This window comes from Macaca nemestrina, chromosome 3, assembly GCF_043159975.1.
Source record: "Macaca nemestrina isolate mMacNem1 chromosome 3, mMacNem.hap1, whole genome shotgun sequence".
NCBI classification, from domain to species: Eukaryota; Metazoa; Chordata; class Mammalia; order Primates; family Cercopithecidae; genus Macaca; species Macaca nemestrina.
Genome location: NC_092127.1, coordinates 7,985,100 through 8,003,304, shown reverse-complemented (window position 1 = coordinate 8,003,304; position 18,205 = coordinate 7,985,100). Strand labels below are relative to the sequence as shown.

The 18,205-nt window shown below is 37.2% G+C and overlaps 1 protein-coding gene across 14 annotated transcripts in view; it reads left to right on the top strand.

The window, feature by feature from the left end:
• The window catches only part of LOC105466614 (teneurin transmembrane protein 3), a 2,765,046-nt gene that overhangs the window by 1,700,157 nt on the left and 1,046,684 nt on the right, over positions 1-18,205 (top strand). For all 14 annotated transcript variants that reach the window (XM_071092800.1, XM_071092799.1, XM_071092798.1 and 11 more), the window contains one exon: positions 4,053-4,215. The gene's annotated coding sequence lies outside the window, so the exon portion shown is untranslated. The remainder of the gene's footprint in view (positions 1-4,052; positions 4,216-18,205) is intronic.

Below are 18,205 nucleotides of genomic sequence, written 5' to 3'. Positions count from 1 at the left end.
TAATCATTTTTCTTCAGTCAGAATTGGGAAAAGTTTAAAAATATATAAACTTACTGTAATACTGCATCAATATTGCACTAAATCATCATTTATTTAATATTCTGTCTTATAAACATATCAAAGCAGGTAACCTTTAGGCTCATATACAATAAAATATCTCAGCATTAAAACTAAATAATAAAATGTCCACGATGAAAGACTGATAACCCACCTAGACATCTCTCTTATATGGCCTGGGACAAACTCTATCTAAATAAATAGATTTTACAGAGCACTAACCCATTCCTGTTCTGCAAACACACACATTCCAGTAAACACTAGAGCAAGACTTGATTTGTCTTTCCTTAGTGCTACTAGATCGAATTAGTATCTGTACATTTTGCTGTATGGGTTCTCATTTATAGAAATAAATAGTCTCCGATAACAAATTTCACAATTGCCAACTAAATTACAGAAACTCAAAGTTGGTATTTTTGTCATTTAAAGACTTCTGGGAGTCCCAGTTTCTGCTATAAATGCTACATGTGATTTGAACGTAAAGTTCTAATTTAATGTCTATTTTTTTTTTTCTTATAACATATTCTAATGAGAAATTTTGTCCGGGCATTTTGGCTCATGCCTGGAATCCCAGCACTTTGGGAGGTCAAAGCAGGCAGATGACCTGAGGTCAGGAGTTTGAGACCAGCCTGGCCAACATGGTGAAACCCTGTCTCTACTAAAAATACAAAAATTAGCCGGGCGTGGTGGCACATGCCTGTAGTTCCAGCTACTTGGGAGGCTGAGGCAGGAGAATTGCGTGTACCTGGGAGGCAGAGATTGCAGTAAGGCGAGATGGCGTCATTGAACTCCAGCCTGGGCAACAACAGCAAAACTCCGTCTCAGAAAAGAAAAAAGAAAATATAAATTTCTAGTCCTTCTGACACAATTATGCAAAAAGAGTAGAGGTTGTTACACAATAATAAACCTGCTCTTTCACATGTAATTGCCAATGATAAGACAACAGAACTAGACCATTTTATCCAGAGCTTCGTTATAGCTTGCCTTTGGATATAAGTCCTACGACTATAGAAGACGTGGCAAATTAATATACACTAACGTGGCCGATTTCTCTGAATGAGTTAGCTATATGTTCAAAAAATTTTACTGATTCACCTAGGAAAAACTATTCTGTGAGTAGATACAATCTGTTTGTTTTCCAGGGCCACATAGCTTTATGTGAGTGTATACACCCAAATACAATTAAAAACCAATAATCCTGGCCTCAGCTCGGTTATTTTTAAATCATGAACAAATTAAAATTTGAATTGGAGCTGATTGAGCCTCCATGATTGTCTGTGGGGACTCACTGTTTCATAAACCCCCAGTTCACCAAATGAATATATAAAACAGTCTCTGCCACGTTGACAGGAACTAAAGGAGGCCCATTGAAGTATTAGGGGAAAAGGCTGATGCGTGCGCTTTCTTGTCCTGAAGCCGCCATCTTGGCTGCTAAGAGGCGGAACCAGGAGAAACATGTGGCCCCATAACACAATCACTTCCTGGGGAGGTGAGCCTCTTGGACCAAGTCAAGTATCTAATAGAGTCTCAGACGACAAGAATCTTTGAAAAACAATGTGAATTTTCTGAAACAAGGGTTGGGGAGATGAACTCAGGTCTTCCATCAGCTACCATTCTTCAAATACAGACCAAGTTCTCTTCCTTGGAACACCATGGCACCATTGCAACCAATTTCAGAGCAAATCCCAAAGTCTAGTACAGACACATTGCTCCACTTACAGTTTAACCTGAACTTCCACTTCAGCTAACTTTGAAAGGGCCCATCCAGCTGAGATTTCATGTAGAAAAACAAAAAAGTTCTTATTCAGGAAAATGCTTACTTTTACCCTAAATCCTAATGTTAGCTTCCTGTGGAGCTACACATTTTAGCAATAAGAAAATTCATATTTTTGGCTAAAAGCACAAAAATGTGCTGCCTGTTCTGAAGCCTTTTCCTCCTGTCATGCTCGTAAGAAACATGGTTCATAGGAACTGACAAGGCATGTATAACAGAGTAGCCCTGGTCAATGTCGCTAGAAGGTGTCTTCAGATTATAAGACCACATGTAACTTCTTCAGGGGGAAAAAAACGCTGACAACACATGAAGAGGCACATCATGAGGTTTTTCTGCTTTAAAAATAACTGCATTCAGTGTCTGTTAATTTTAACATGTTCTGTCCTCAGTCTATCATAAAAATAATTTGAGGATTGCTTGGAAAACAGAGATTCCTGAGGTAAATAACTTGCACATAACCATAAGACACAACACTGTATATGTTAGTATTACCATTTAGACATCCTTGAGTACGATATGCCCAAGCGGTCCTCTGACTTTGGGATATGCCCTAGCTTTAATGCAAATAAAATTTGTGCACTGAAAGACACAGTAATGGTACTCAAATGCAGGATGTGGTATTACATAAATTTATCAGGCGCATGAGATTGGTGTAACCAGCACAATTGCCAACTCGTATCTGGGGAGTACTACTCTATGTATTGTGCAATAAACATTATACAGCACAATAAATGAGGAAAAATAGCTGGAAAAATATGTGAAGGGAAAGACCTGAGAAAGCATTATAAAATATCTTTATGAACATTAACATAAATGATGGGTTACAATTTTCTAGCTTTATTCTTCTGACAAATTGTCCATACAGTAACGTTTTCATCGTACACTATCATTTAGAAACATACTGCACGAGCTATATACCTGTAAAATCTATAGTTTCTTTTGTCAGGTTTGTGGCTGTTATTCAGTACATGTCAAGTATGCTACTTAGGTGGTAAATTTATAGTGTATACAGTAACTGGGTTTCCTAAACACCCTCCCTTAGAAAAAATAAAATGAAATATAACAGCAATGAGAAACAGTGGAACACACGTTCTGTTCTTTTGAGCCAGAGCTTTCCGAATCATCTGCCCATTGTACTGGTCCTGTTTGTTAGAAACACCCTTACTCTTATGACATCATTTATTTTGTGCTCATTGTTCTTGGCTTTATATGTCCCCATTGTCTATAACCTTTCTGAAGGCAGAAATTTTGTACCTCTGCTTTTTCCAATGCTGATGTTTTAGAATATTTAGGTTTGGTAATTTCTTCACTATTTCTAAGAGTAGTGTTTTGATTGTTCGGTAGTGTTTCCTTTTGTTTTCTCTCGAGTCCCTACATTTTTAGGTTAGTTTTCCTATTTGCTTTTTTCCAGATATTGGCAAACATTTGTTTTCGTTCTCCCAAGCATGCATTCTGAACCCCCCTCCTTAATTATGGAGGGGGAGGGGTTAATAGCTATGAGTAGATATATTTTCCTTGTAGAATCTAAACTAGCTTTTAAAATTTGTTTTCCCTCCCTTAATTTATAAATATTTCAATCAATAATGTATCTATTATTTCCCAAGTGAGCCCTAAGGAGTATGTTTGATGGCCTCACACAAGCCATTCCAGGAGAACAGCCTGTCTCAAGCAGCTGACACCAGTGAGCCTAGCTAGTTTTTACCTCTCTCGAGTCCCTGTATTTTTAGGTTGGCCGGCAAGGGCACACTCCCTCCATCACTGAACCCATGAAATTGATGTTTCGTGCAAGTCCCCTCACTCCCTTTTGCTGAACTTGCACTGTATTGCCCGTTGCATATTCAGTCAGAAGCTAGCCTGGAACAAAAAGCCAGCCATCAGAGAAAACGCCTGTCTGTCCTCAACGTTGTAATTGCATTCAAGCAGCATCAGCTCTGCATCGATAATTAGACAGGGGTCCAGTAATTATGTTGGCAATGAAACAACATAGTCTAAATTTCAGCGATTTCATGAAGTTATTGTCCAAAGGTCGAAACCAATGTTTAAGACTGAAGCTCCCCCACTTACTCATAATGTCACAGATGACTGAGAACTGGTGCCCTTTGCATTGTCTTGAGCCCCTTCCAATTGTTGCCTCTTATACCAACTAAAGAACTATACTTGCTTTCATATATGACATACTTGCTTTTAAAAATCTAATTAAAACTTTCTTTTTGGTCCTTAGGTAGAAAGATGGCTCTGCTGAGATGAGCTCTTAATTAATGCACTGAGAGCCTGCGAGTCCCACCTCTCAACAGGAATGATTGACGTCCAAGGATACATAAATTACACTAATTGAGCTCTGCCTCTATATAGGCTTTCCACAGCCAACTCATCAGAGAAGCTAGGTGAGTAGACCAGCATCAAAAGTTACCTCAATATGGTCTATGCTTTCCCAAGGGGTGGAAGAAGAACTTTGCAGACTATCGTACATTTATTATCACAGAAGACAGTTCTTTTCTTCAGTTTTAAGATGTAGGTTTTTTGTTGTAGGTTTGTTTAGTTATAAAAATTAGCATTTTTAACATAGCCATTGAAATTTAAATAATCACATTCTCTTCACAATTTTCAAGCAGCAAAACTTGCAAGCCAATTACAGTATGCAAAAATCACTTGGCATCATTTGTTGATATTAAATTGTGTTGCATAGCAACCAGTGCATATGCTATGGAAGGATTGTTTGAAATCAAATCCAATTTTAGTCCCTGAATTTAGTTTTCAGAAATTTACCTAACTGTAAACACACCTAATCCCCAGCCTCAACCAAAGCACATACTGAGATGTTTCTTTTATGTTTATTTCATCCTGAATGAAATCTACAGGTATTCTAAAGCTCTTACTTCTATGAAATTTAATAAACCACTTGGCATGATCTAGGTGGTTTAGTAGTCTAAAATAAAATTTATAGACAGGACCATTTGCTAAAAATGAACAAAATTATACTACATTAGATTTCTCTATTTATATCTTGAAATTTTAAATGACAGATATTTTTAATATCTTAACAATTATGAAAAATTCAGTTTTGATTATTTTTGAGAAAAATAGGAATGATATGAGAATTTCAGAATATTAACTTTATTTAACATGGTTCACTATGAATATATATGTATTATTCAGACAAAATATAAATGGGACTTGAGTCTTACTATATGCATTTTTAAAGGAGAGCAAGGGAATGGAGACCACAAAGAACTCTAGTTTAAGAAAGGATTAAGCATAAGTGATACAACAAAATGAACAGAAGTAGAAAAAGCGAATGGTGAAAACCAAAGGAAAAAATAACAAACAATAGAGATAACTGCAATCAGTCTTGAAAATGATAAAAATTACCAAACCTACACATTCCAAAAAAACAGCACTGGAAAAAAAAAAGTCAAGAAAAAGGTGGCAAAAGGAAACAAGTTTAGTTTCAGAAAATATCTAGGAGGGACCACCAGGAACTAGTAACAGAAACGAAAGAGAATTCAGACTTTGGATTCCTGAAACATCCGGGAGAATGTGTGGCTTCCTCACTTGCCCTCTTTCCACTCCGCTGTACTTTGCTGTACCTACTGTTTCAAATTGGGAATAACAGGGAGCCCCACTTAAAAAGAAAACCATAAGATGGCTACATTTCTATCAAAATAGCTTTGTTATTACCTGTGAGAAAAGCTGAAGTGGAGAAAAATTGAGAGATATCAGAAAATCCTGAGCTGATGATCTCGTAAAAAAATATAAAATGCTTTTAGCATCAAGGCTGTCTTTCTGTGACTGAGATGGAATAAAAATGGGACAGCTTCTTGACTGTAAGATCTTTTTGTAATTTGGTGAAGCCCAGCATCCAATACAATGTAACAAGGCCACTGAAATATAAATAATATAACATGTTTGTTTTAAAAAGTTATTTAAGTGTACTGAGCATGAAATATATACCTCAACAAGCCAAGGTGTTTATTTTTATTTTCTGCAATTGTGTGTTCATACCACATTCATTCATCATAGATAATATGCTAAGTAAAGCCTGGTACTTGAAGTGGTTTTCTATGAAATTATGCTTGAGATGACCTAAATCTATTAGTATCTCTCGAGAATCTGTATATTTAATAATCATGAAAAGGCAGTGTCACTGTGTGCTTCGTTAGTCTCATATCTGTAGAAATATTTATTAGTTAAAAAAAGGAGCATATGTTCATAATATTGGCAGATAATTCTACTTGAGTTCGCATATTTTTAATGCAGTTAACTGAAAACTCAGCATGCTTTAACAATACTGCCCTGTCAATACCTTTGGATATAAGTTGGTAAAATGTGCCTGAATTATTAGTAACATTTTTCTTTGTACATGTTGGATGATGAGAGTGCTGGTGGCTGACAGAGGCCATCATTCATTACGAAATGGGGCCTAGTCAGCACTAGAATGAGCGAGGGCCACCCTGTCTCGGATGGAGCCATTAATATAATAACCTATCACTCAAACTAATAAAACCAGCTCAGTCTATTCTGTTTCTGAACATGGACTACCAGATCCAAGTTTTCCATTGCTACATTACATCACAACCGTATTATTATTAGTTGATACATGAATGACCATAGCAGGAGAAATGGTGTTCTCCCTCTAGCTACACATAATATAATCAAACCTCAGTAAACTCTTCTCTGTACTTCAAATCAGAACACTTATCACTTATCGCTTGTGTCATTTGTTAGGCGTCTTATACTATTTCTTCATTTAAAATTCACATAGTTCTTCAGATGTGGGGCAATTCAGTGAGCTCGGCAATTTGTTATTCCACTACTGTTTGACCTTGCTTGTAACTTTAACAGCAATTTTTAAAAATCTGTAGGTTTATTTAAAACCTTTTTTTACCTTAAAAAAAAAACAGAAGTATATAGAAAAAAAGTAACAGATATCCTATCATTTTGCTGCCATTATAATTTGTGTTGTTATAATTCTGACTTCTGAAAAGTAACAATATACATGGTCAGGAAAAACAAATACAGAAATTTACAAAATTCTCTCTCCTCTAAAATAATTACTAGTTATAGTTTCTTAAAATTTCTTTCATCAAAGTGCATACTTTAAAAATATCTATATATCATTTATGCATTAACTCAACAAATGCTTAGTCAGGGCTTTTTATGTACCGGAAACTATTTCTGGTGCTAGGATTGTAATATTAAGCGAAACAAATTTTTTAAAAAAGACTTTCTGGCTCTCATAGGGCTTATATTCTTGTGAGAAGAAACAGACTATGGACAGAATAAATAAGAATATAGATGGATGTGTGTATGTGTGATATGGTGATAAGTACTATGGAGAAAAATAAAATAGGGAAGGATGATTGGAAGTGCTTTTGTAAACAAGGAAGGTCTTTCTGAGAAAGTGATACTTGAGCAGGTGAGGGAAGGAACCCTGCAGATATCTGGGGAAATCATTCTGGGAAGAAAGAAGCTGATGCAAAGGCTCTCAGAAAAGAGACTGGTGAGGCGAGTGCAACAGAGGGGCTCAGAGAGGCGGAATAGGCAGGAGTGTGGGCATCAGGGCTAGAGTGGCAGGACAGCCACAGACTCAGAAAATGGGGGGGCATGCACAGATTTTAATTTTTCATCTATGTAAGATGAGGAGCTTTTAAAGGACATTTTTTCCTGGATGTGGAATTTTGGAGGATTTTGAGGACAGAGATGCCATAATCTGATGGATATGTTTTTTCTTCAACTTTTAAGTTCAGGGGTACATGCAAAGGAAGTACAGGTTTGTTACATAGGTAAAAGTGTGCCATGATGGTTTGCTGCACAGATCATCCCATCACCTAGGTATTACACCCAGCATCCATTAGCGATTCTTCCTGATGCTCTCCCTCCCCTCCCGTCACCCAACGCTGACAGGCCCCAGTGTGTGTTGTTCCCCACCATGTGTCCACATGTTCTCATCATTCAGCTCCCACTTACAAGTGAGATCATGCAGTGTTTGGTTTTCTGTTCCTGCTTTAGTTTGCTGAGGATAACAGCTTCCAAATCTATCCATGTCCCTGCAAAGGACATGATCTTGTTCCTTTGTATGACTGCATAGTATTCCATGGTGTATATGTACCACATTTTCTTTATCCAGTCCATTAGTGATAGGCATTTAGGTTGATTCCATGTCTTTGCTATTGTGAATAGTACTGCACACAAGTGTCTTTGTAATAGAATGATTTGTATTCCTTTGGGTATATACCCAGTAATGGGATTGCTTGGTCAAATTGTATCTCTGCCTCTAGGTCTTTGAGGAATCACTGAACTGTCTTCTACAATGGTTGAATTAATTTACATTCCCACCAACAGTGTAAAAGCATTCCTTTTTCTCTGCAACCTCACCAGCATCTGTTTTTTGACTTTTTAATAATTAATAGCCATTCTGACTGATGTGACATAGTATCTGATGGATATTTTTAAGGGATTTCCCTGGTTGTTAAACTCAAAACAGACTAAACAAGAGAAAGAGCAGAACAGGGATGCTAGCTGGAGACTATTGCAAAAATCCAGGCAAGGGATGTGGGCAGTTTGGAACAGAACGGTAGAGGAAGAAGTGGTCCCAAGCGGTTTTACATTCCAAATGTATTTTGAAAGCACAGCTGCCAAAATTTGCTGATAGATTGGGTATGAGATGAGAGATCAAGAAGAGCCAAAGATGACTCCAAAGTTTTTGGTCTGAGCAACTAGAAGGATGGAGTTGTAATTTATTAAGGTAAGGAAGACTAGAAGAACAAGTGGGTTGAGTTGCAGTTTGGACCTGCCCAGTTTTAGATGCCTCTTAGATTTCTGACTGCAAATGTCAGGTGAACAGTGTAATCTGTGAGTCTACTTTAGATATTGGTTGAAAATAGGAATTCAGGGATTCTCAGCATATAGATGGTATTTAAGGTCATCTGACTGGGTAAAATCATGAAAGGATTGATTGTGAGTAGAGAAGAAAGGAAGATTGAGGGTTTAAACGTGGACACCCCAATGTTAAGAATTCAGGATTCTGCATAGTAGCCAATAAAGTGGAAGGAAACCAGAAAAGGGTGGTTTCCTGGATGCCAAGTGGAAGCCGTTTGTAAAATTCTGTCGTTATGTCAGGGAATGGGAAGATTGGCTCAAATTAGCAATGTTAGGTCATTGGTGGTGAGAGAGAAAATCTAACTGAGATAGGCCCAAGAGAATAGAGGAGAGAAATTGGGAATTGGAGAGACTGCTCACTGCAGGAATTTTGCCATGAAATCAGATGTAAAAAATGAAATGGTAGCTATAGACAGAAGAAGGGAGAAAGCGTTTTTTAAAGAACCGTGTTAGTATGTTTTATAGTTGTTATATTTGTTAGGAATGATTCCATTGACAAAGGAAAGTGAATGATGCAAGAAAGAAGGAAGAACTGTTGAGGTCCCCTGAGGTCCACAAGAGGGGATCAGACCTACGGCAAGAGTGCAGGCTGAGCTATTGCAAAGTAATTGCCATAAGTAAGCACAAGTGCAGAAAGGGAGATAGATAAGGAGAGAGCTTGGGGAAGGTCTCTTCTAACTCACTTCTCCGTTTCATGGTTAATGCTATATACAAGGTCATCAGCTGAGGCTGAGGATTGTGGAAAAGCACTGAAGATACTGAAAAATGCATGAAATTGTGATTGGGGAGGGAGAAAAAACAGAGTGGGGATATAATATGAAAACCCAGAAGCACAAAAGGGCTGTGGAGGTGAGTGATCCCCAGTTTGGCCTGTATGTTGTGTAGTTTTCGTCTGGACATTCGGCTGTGCACATGCAGATAAGGAGTTGACAGAGAATTGGATTTAACAATAGTTGGGGTTTTACCAAATGAGTATTTAGAAACTCAAGTGGAACAAGTGAGTTGATAGTGTGGTAGAGGAGGTGACTCTAGGTCAGGACTGTGGAATTGAAACTGGATAAGCAGATAAGGGAGAGGGTGAGGCAGAGGAATGGTGCTAGAATCAAAGGAGTGTAGGTGCAGCTGCAGGGTGACTGAGTTCCCTAGGGAAGGAGCTGGAACTGAACTGCAGGAGGAGGGAGCCTTAACAATGGGCTGCTAAACATTGAGATAATGGAGAGGTTACTGGTAAGAACAAATCTAGACTGCAACCATGTGAGTGAGTGGTTAAAGGAGAGTGGATGCTGGAGTCCAAGAACTTTGGTATTCCAATGGGAGAGGCCAGGCTATTGAAAAGACCAGTGTGGATATTCAGGTCACCCAGGACTTTGTCAGGAGTAATGTTGGAAAGGGTGAGAGTAAACTAGGATAGAAAATCTCCAGGGAATGCAAGCGAATGGCCTGGGGGGTCTGTAGATGATTACAAAGAATGGCTCTAAAGGGGTGATGGAGTCTGATGATTCAAAGATAGGGTATTTAAGGAGGTGGGGACAAGTAGTCTGTGGGTAGTAATTAGGAAAACTTTTTTCTTTGGCTGTATGCTTTCTATTGACAGCCATTTGATTATCTACCTATCTTATTCTACCTGTATAACTATGACTCTGCTTACCACTGTATTTTTCTCTACACAGAAATCTATAAATCTATTTGCGTCTTTTTTTTTTTTTTTTTTTTTTGAGACAGAGTCTCGCCCTGTCGCCCAGGCTGGAGTGCAGTGGCATAATCTCTGCTCATTGCAAGCTCCGCCTCCTGGGTTCACACCATTCTCCTGCCTCAGCCTCCCGAGTAGCTGGGACTACAAGTGCCCGCCACCAAGCCCAGCTAATTTTTTGTATTTTTAATAGAGACGGGGTTTCACCGTGTTAGCCAGGACGGTCTCGATCTCCTGACCTCGTGATCCGCCCGCCTCGGCATTGCAAAGTGCCGGGACCACAGGCGTGAGCCACCGCGCCCGGCTGCCTCCCTTTTTATCATCTATCGTACCTATCCCCTGAACTACTTTCATACTAATCAGCTATTTCTTTTTTTACCTATACTAAAACGTTTACATTGTTTTACACATTGCTTCCTCCCTGTTTACTTTTGATGTAGATTATTAGCTTAGAGATACTCGACACATTCTTTTTAATAACTGCTTACTCATGGATGTGCCAAAATGTATTTAGTATTTTTTCCCATTGATGTACCCTTTTGTCATTTCCAATTTTCACTATTACAAAGAGTGTGGTTATATATCTCTGCATATGTATATATTTGAGACATTTTGCTTCTGTATTCATGAAGTGAATTCCCATCAGAGGGTCAAGGGCAAGTGCATTTAAAATTTGTTTTTGTATATAGCCTAATTGCCTTCTAATAAGATTATACAAACTTATACTTCCACCAACAGCAAATGAGAGACTACTGTCCTCATACCCTCTCCCTTAGCAACATTATTTATTGAGCATTTTAAATTTTTACTAAGTTAATAGAAGAAGAAATTTCTTCCCATCCGCTATTTATTTGTATTTTAAACAGATGAAAATGAATATCTTTTCATCTGTTTATTGGGCATTAGAATTTTCTATGTCTGTATATGGTCTTTCTTAAATTTTTTGTACTTTTTAAAATGAAATTGAACTTTTTATTTTGAGATCATTATAAATTCACATACAGTTGTGAGAAATAATGCAGAGAGATCCCAAGTACTCTTTGTCCTACTCGTAGTGGTAATTCTGCAAAAGTTTAATACAATATCATAATCAAGATGGCTATATTGATATAGTCAAGAATGTAATTTTCCTAATTTTTGCCCACTTTTCTGTTGTACTAATTATCTTTTTAATGATTGATTTGAATATTTTACTTGAAAATTAAGAAAATTATTATTTTATATGTATCAAATATATGTTTTCTCCCAGATTTTCATTTGCCCTTTGCTTTTATTTGTTACATTCTTGCTTAATTTTGTCAGTCTTTGACTTGTGAGTTTTACATCCTGCTTGGAAAAGTCTTATCAACTTTATAAATAAATTTGTGTTCTAGAATTTTTATGATTCTGTTTTTTACATTAAAATGTTGATTCATTTGAAATTTATTTTGAGGTAGAGAATTAGGTGAGAATCCAGTTTTCTTTTTCCTTCAAATAGTTAACCAGTTTTTTATGTTCCATTTATTTCAAATGTTACTGACGTCACAGGCAAATTTCCATTTGCATTTGTGTTTATTTCCACACTCACTTTGATCTCTCTCCTTCTCTTGGCATGTCTCTGCCAGCATCTAGCTATGCTAATTATTGTACCACTGTGATCTGTTTTAGTACAGGACAGGAGTAAATGCTCCTTATTTACTGCTTTCTCCTCTCCTCCCCAAGGATTCTCCTAGTAATTTTTAAATACGTATTTTTTTAACCCAAAAACTTTAGTATCATATTGTCAAGTTAAAAAAATTTCCATTGATTTTTTAATTTGAACTGAATTATTATTAAATTCATGCATAAATTTGAGGAAATAGGATATCTTTGTACTGCGTAATCTTCTTAGCCAAGTGCATCGTAGGTTCGATCATGTTCTTATTCTCTTTTGCATTTTCCAGTAGAGTTTTAAGGTCATCTTATACAGACCCTGAACATTTTATTTATTTACATTTATTTCACAAGAACACGCACTGATACATAGTCCTTAGTGTTAATTTGGTCAATAACAGAACAGAGAAAAGAAAATATTAAAAATTCAAATGCCCTCAAACTCACATAGTCATTTGTTTTATAGATGGTAGACGACTATTTCTGTATCTAAATTACTAATTCCTAACGCATAATATTTTGCCCATGTTTTTGCTAGTGACAGTTTATACAGTAGCCAGAAGGCAAGTAAAGAAACAGATTTTTCATGTTTTCAGAGGTAGGTGTCTCTGAAATAAGCATCCTGTGTACATAAAAAAAGTAAGTTGTAAAAATAAAATATGTTAGGTTGGATAATCATCTATAATGTTAACAGTCCAATTGCTTGTCATGTAGAGGAAGGTTGTGCTTTAATTAAGCAATAAGACATGACAGGGTGTGAATTATGGAGTAATAATTCTTGTCTAGTATATTGTTAGACAGGAGGCCGAGGGCCAGGTGTCACTGCATACACCATGCATAAATTATTATGCTGTAACTTCAATCTAGAATATTATAGAATAATTCTAAAATATTTTTCAAATAATTTTGCTAAATAAGACATATAAGTCAAACATCTTTTTAAAATTCTATGTTAGAGGACATTTATTATAATGGCATAAGATCGAGATGCTAAAGTGAAGTATTTACTTTCAAGGAAAGACATAGCAAGAAAATACAGTAGTAAAGTTGGCTTCATAAGTGGTTATTCTCTAAACAAGATTGTTCTAGAGGAGATTTCTAGGAAGAAGATACATTAATTTGACTTTATCCCTTGTGATTAGGAAAAAAAATGGTAGGAATTGTTTTGAGAAATTTTAAGAGAAGTCCTTTTTGGCTTTTTTTCCTTCTTCTCAAAGCAGCACTAACAAACAAGTAACTCTAACATAAATCTCCCTGAGGAAAAAGAAAAATGCATCTTGCAGAAAGAACTTGGCAAGGGTGGGGCAATTTTACAGATTTTGGGGTCCTTTAAAATCAGTGTAATTTGTAATCCTAACACTTTCCCCTGTACATACTATTTTGACGGTCCTCTTTTGTAAAGACGTTAAAACAGATCTCTTATCACAAGAAAACGCATTGTTTGAAATACTGCTTTTTAAAAAAAAAAAAAAGAAAACTCATTTCTGCCCATTCAAAAGAAAAATATTTGAGGGCAAGTATGTGACTGTAATAAAGAGAAAGTCTCTGTCTGCTTTTCATCTGCAGAGCACTCTAGCTAGCAGTGTTTCAAAAGACGATTTCTTTTTAAAGTTATTATATTTTTGTGCTTTTATTGTCAACATTGTACACTTTTAGGATGGTTGGTGTGTTCACAAGCTCAGCTTCTTTTGTGAATATTGCAAGATGAAAGTTATATTACAACTTCAGACCATTAATTTTGTCTCAAATTCTTCTTTAAATTAATGCCCGTTATTATCAAATTTGACCTCTTTCTGTAAGTGGGAAAACTAGAGTTAGTGTAATGTATGGATCAAATAGTCCTTTAACAAGGTGCTCTCAAAGGGGTTCCAGAACCACCCACTTGCCTGAAATATGTCTCTTACTGTCTTATCACAGGATCATTAATTATTTATTTCTCGGGATTAATCTCTGTGTCTTCAGTGATCTCTTATCAAAATGAAATCCCTCCCAAGTCAATGAGATAGAACCCACCGATCAGTTATCAACCTCTTAACAGAGATGAGTTTGTCCACCTGCTTTGGTCCATGCAGAAAGCAGAGAAGAAAGGACACGGGAAAGGGATGCTTTATTGGACGTGAAAAGTAAAGGTTTCCAGCCACGAAACTTGGGTGAGGTGTTACTGTGATCCTGAGCTAGTGGAAGGTGGCTTGAAAGCTCACTTTGTTCATGGTTGGGGGGTAACAGAACCTCAAGAGAGGAGAGCAGAATTCTGAGTTCTTCAGGCAAGGGTGGACCATGTCTTATTTGGTGCCTAGTATGTGTCCTAAATGATGAAAAAGTTAGAGAAAGCCAAAGAAAATTTCATCTTCTGTGCTTAACAGTTTTACCAACTTTATCACTTATAATAGGTCCATAGGTCTATCACAACAATAAAATAAAACCCTTTTTAGCCCTTTCTTCTGGTTTCTGTTTAGCTGAACTAGGCAGGGTTAACTTTTCTGCTCAGTGGATCCAATTACTCCTTTTCTGGAAATACGTCTCCGCAGGATTTTATTCCAAACTTTTTGTTGTGTCAGGTCAGCCTTAGGAAAGCACTCATTCTAGTTCATTCCAGGACATTAATTAGCCCAAAATGTTTACTTTTATAACACCCCACAGATTTCCAAGCCCGGAATATCACATATTGGGTAGATTTCAAATAAAGCAAAGAGGCCGCAACTGTCTCTTATGCTTCTCCAAGATTTGTTGGGTCAGTTTTGGGCCACCCACATGTTGGGTGGTTCTTAGAAAGGGTAGCAGATACCCATAGCATTATCTTTAGAGAACTGTGATACAAAATAATGCTGTTGGCTTTCAACAAGGTCAGTATGCAATGGGGTGATTGAAGAGCACCTCTGCATTTTTAGAAAAGGACAGTCAATTACTGTGTTTTGATTTTCATACCAGCATGCCCTTGACTTAGGCTATGTCTGCTTCTACAGAGACACCCCTGCTTTAAAATATTCCAGCATGCAATAATTTGTGAAAATATTCCTTTCACCAGCTGGCTGCTTGTTCAAACTGGCCACATGACTAAGCTTCAGCTACTCATACCACACAGTAGGATGACCAAAATTGTATTTTATATATTTATGTTTACTGGGATACATTATTAGCACTTATTTTGTTAAAATCTCCATGTTAAAGATTCAGGGTCATTTACTTCATCAAAGTTAGCAATAGTATTACGGGGTTAGCATTAATTTGGGGACTGGAAAATGGAGCCACATAAAGCTCCTCAGTGAATGAAGAGTCCACTTTTTTAACTCAAGAATGAATTTGGAAGCTCAACTTATTTCCAACAAACCATCTTGTTTTCTACTGATGTTAAAGTTAGAATAATTTTTAAAATTGAATTTAGCAACTACTACAGCCTTCCAAAGAAAAAAAAAAAAAAGAAAGAAAAGAAAAGAAACTGCCATTTTCCCAATCTGCAATCCAAGACTATTAAATTTCTTCTATGACCCATTCTAGGAAGTTTCTCCTCACAGTGTTGTTACGCACCTGCTTAATCCAGAAACGATTACATATTTTCAGTGTCTAGAGTGCTAACCATCCCACCTCACTGATTACATATTTTCAAAAGTACAACAACCTAAGGGAAGCCCTAGGATAGTGGGCATGAGCACTGGCCTCCTCACACCAAGAACCAACAGTCATTGCTACAGAAAAACCCTGTGACTGTAGCCATAGAGCAGGTGCTGGCACTTTCCTCCATCCAAGTTTAGTTTTTTTTTCCCCACGTAAATTAGTTGGTATCACGCATTGTTTGTGTTGGGGTGGGAGTTTTGATTGAGAATTTTTGTCATGATCTTTTGTCGGGGACAAACACTGACCTGTAAATTAAGAACAGAAAAGAAGGCGGAGAGCCCATGTCACAACTTGCCTGCAGGAGCCTGAACCTACCCCTCTCTACTAGGTGTACCCACAGGTTTTTTGTAATCCATCACCTTGATTCTTATCTCCTGTTTCCTAACTTGGCTTTCTTGTGTTTTATTTCAATTCCCTTTACCAGATTTGCCGCTTTTAAACTCGTTAGCTTACCAGTAGCAGCCTGGACTCACATTCCTAGTTTCTGTCTTATAAAGGCCATTGCTTTTGATATTCTCAGTCTCAGGCTGTGGCCCAACTATAGTTCTCTCCACCACACCAGCTCTGCAGAAAGGACAAGAGACTGGTTTCTGACAAGGTCACCCATGACGTAAGTTGTTCAAATTCCTTGTTACTACATTTGGATTTTAAAATGGAATGTAGGTATCTCTCACCTGTAATCCCAGCACTTTGGGAGGCCGAGGCAGGCGGATCACCCCAGGTTAGGAGTTTGAGACCAGCCTGGCCATTATGGTAAAACCCCATCTCTACTAAAAATACAAAAAATTAGCTGGGCGTGGCGGCAGGTGCTTGTAGTTCCAGCTACTAGGGAAGTTGAGACAGGGAAATTGCTTGAACCCTGGAGGCGGATGTTTCAGTGAGCCGAGATCGTACCACTGTACTCCAGCCTGGGTGACAGAGCAAGACTCCATTTCAATTAAAAAAAAAAAAAAAAAAAAAAAAAAAAAAAAAAAAGGAATGTAGGTATCAGTGAAAACAGAATAAGGAAAGTAGTATTTATTATCTCACACTCCAATGGTATTGTTTTATTTTTTTGGAGTGTGAATCATTCACAACATACTCTGGTTTATTTTCTCAAACCCCTGCTGCACAGACAGCACAGAACAGAAAGTAAAATTATGACAAAGTAAAGTCAACAGTTGGTAGGAATTTCTATTTTTGTTTCCAAAATGGAAAAAAAAAATAGATCTTTTAAAATTACGGCATATAATGTGATCAAGAAAATAAAAAGGAGTACTGGAAAAAAAAAGAAATTAAAAATAGCTCAGTGGCAATTTCATAACTGATGGGACTTATCCCATGTGCTGGAATGAGTTTAAAACCTTTACCTGCTGTCACTCACACCACAGAGATTTAGTGTCCATGGCTGAAACCTAACATTGGATGCGGAAGTATGTGATTATGATTCATTGATTCATCTTACAAATGCATTCCTCTGCTTAGTAAGTGTCATACTATTTGTTTAAAGGAAATAAGAATCCTCAAGTTTGGAAGCGTAAAAAAAAATAGACTCAAAGGATGAGAAAGAGCTGAAATACTTGTGTACAAATAGCATTAGGACACCTGAAGGTAATCAGATCTGCACCTGGTATTCAGCAAACTATAGGTCAGGTGTGCTTCACACAGAAATGCTTTAAAAGTGAGGAGGTTGGTGGGAATCCTATATAATCAGCCACTGTCAAAGCATAAAAGAGAAAAATATCTCCCTCATGAAAGCAAGAGCAGAGGCAACCTATGCCATTGAATCCTTATCTCTTGGATTCCCTTCTCTGCTCCTGTAATTCAAAACATGCAGGCAGCAGGCTGTACAGATGGAGACGCAACAGCCAGAGTCCGCGCGGAGCATTAGAGATCTGGCTAGTTGTCTAGTTAACAGTCAGCTATTTTTGGATAATACCCACAGTTGTTTTTGCAAAAATGAAAAAAAAAAAAGATGGCTTTATCTTGAGTTCAGTATATAAAAGTATTTGTACAGGTTGGTGCTTGGGCATGAGCCGTTTTTCTCAATTTTAGATTATTTGCTGATTATCAAGCTGACTTCCTTTGAAATCAACAGCAAACAGACCCTGTTGAAAAGACACTAGGGGTCACATTAGTAACCTATTACAGTTTTAGGTCCCAAAAGAAATGTTTTAGGTACTGTTTATTATTTGCGTGTAGTGTTGTTGTTTTTTACTTTGGACAAACAGATGGCAGAGTGACTTACAGATCTCCTTGCATGGCATACCCACACATTGTACTAGGTACAGAGGAGGGACTATGTAAGTCTGTACTCATCAAAATGATGGGCTAGGATTCCTCAGCCGGCAGGCAACACTGGGGAGAGTTAATAGAAGTTGGGAGCTTAATGAGGCTTGATTCATTTAGGTAGTAAAATGATGTGGGGAAAGAAGCAACTGTATGAGATGGACAAGTATGTTTTTTGCAAAATACTTTTTATACATATAGTTATGTCAACAGATATTTAAACAATCTTTTATGCTATCAATCAGTTTACTAATCACAAGTCTTCAATCAAGTAACTAGACTGGCAATCACAT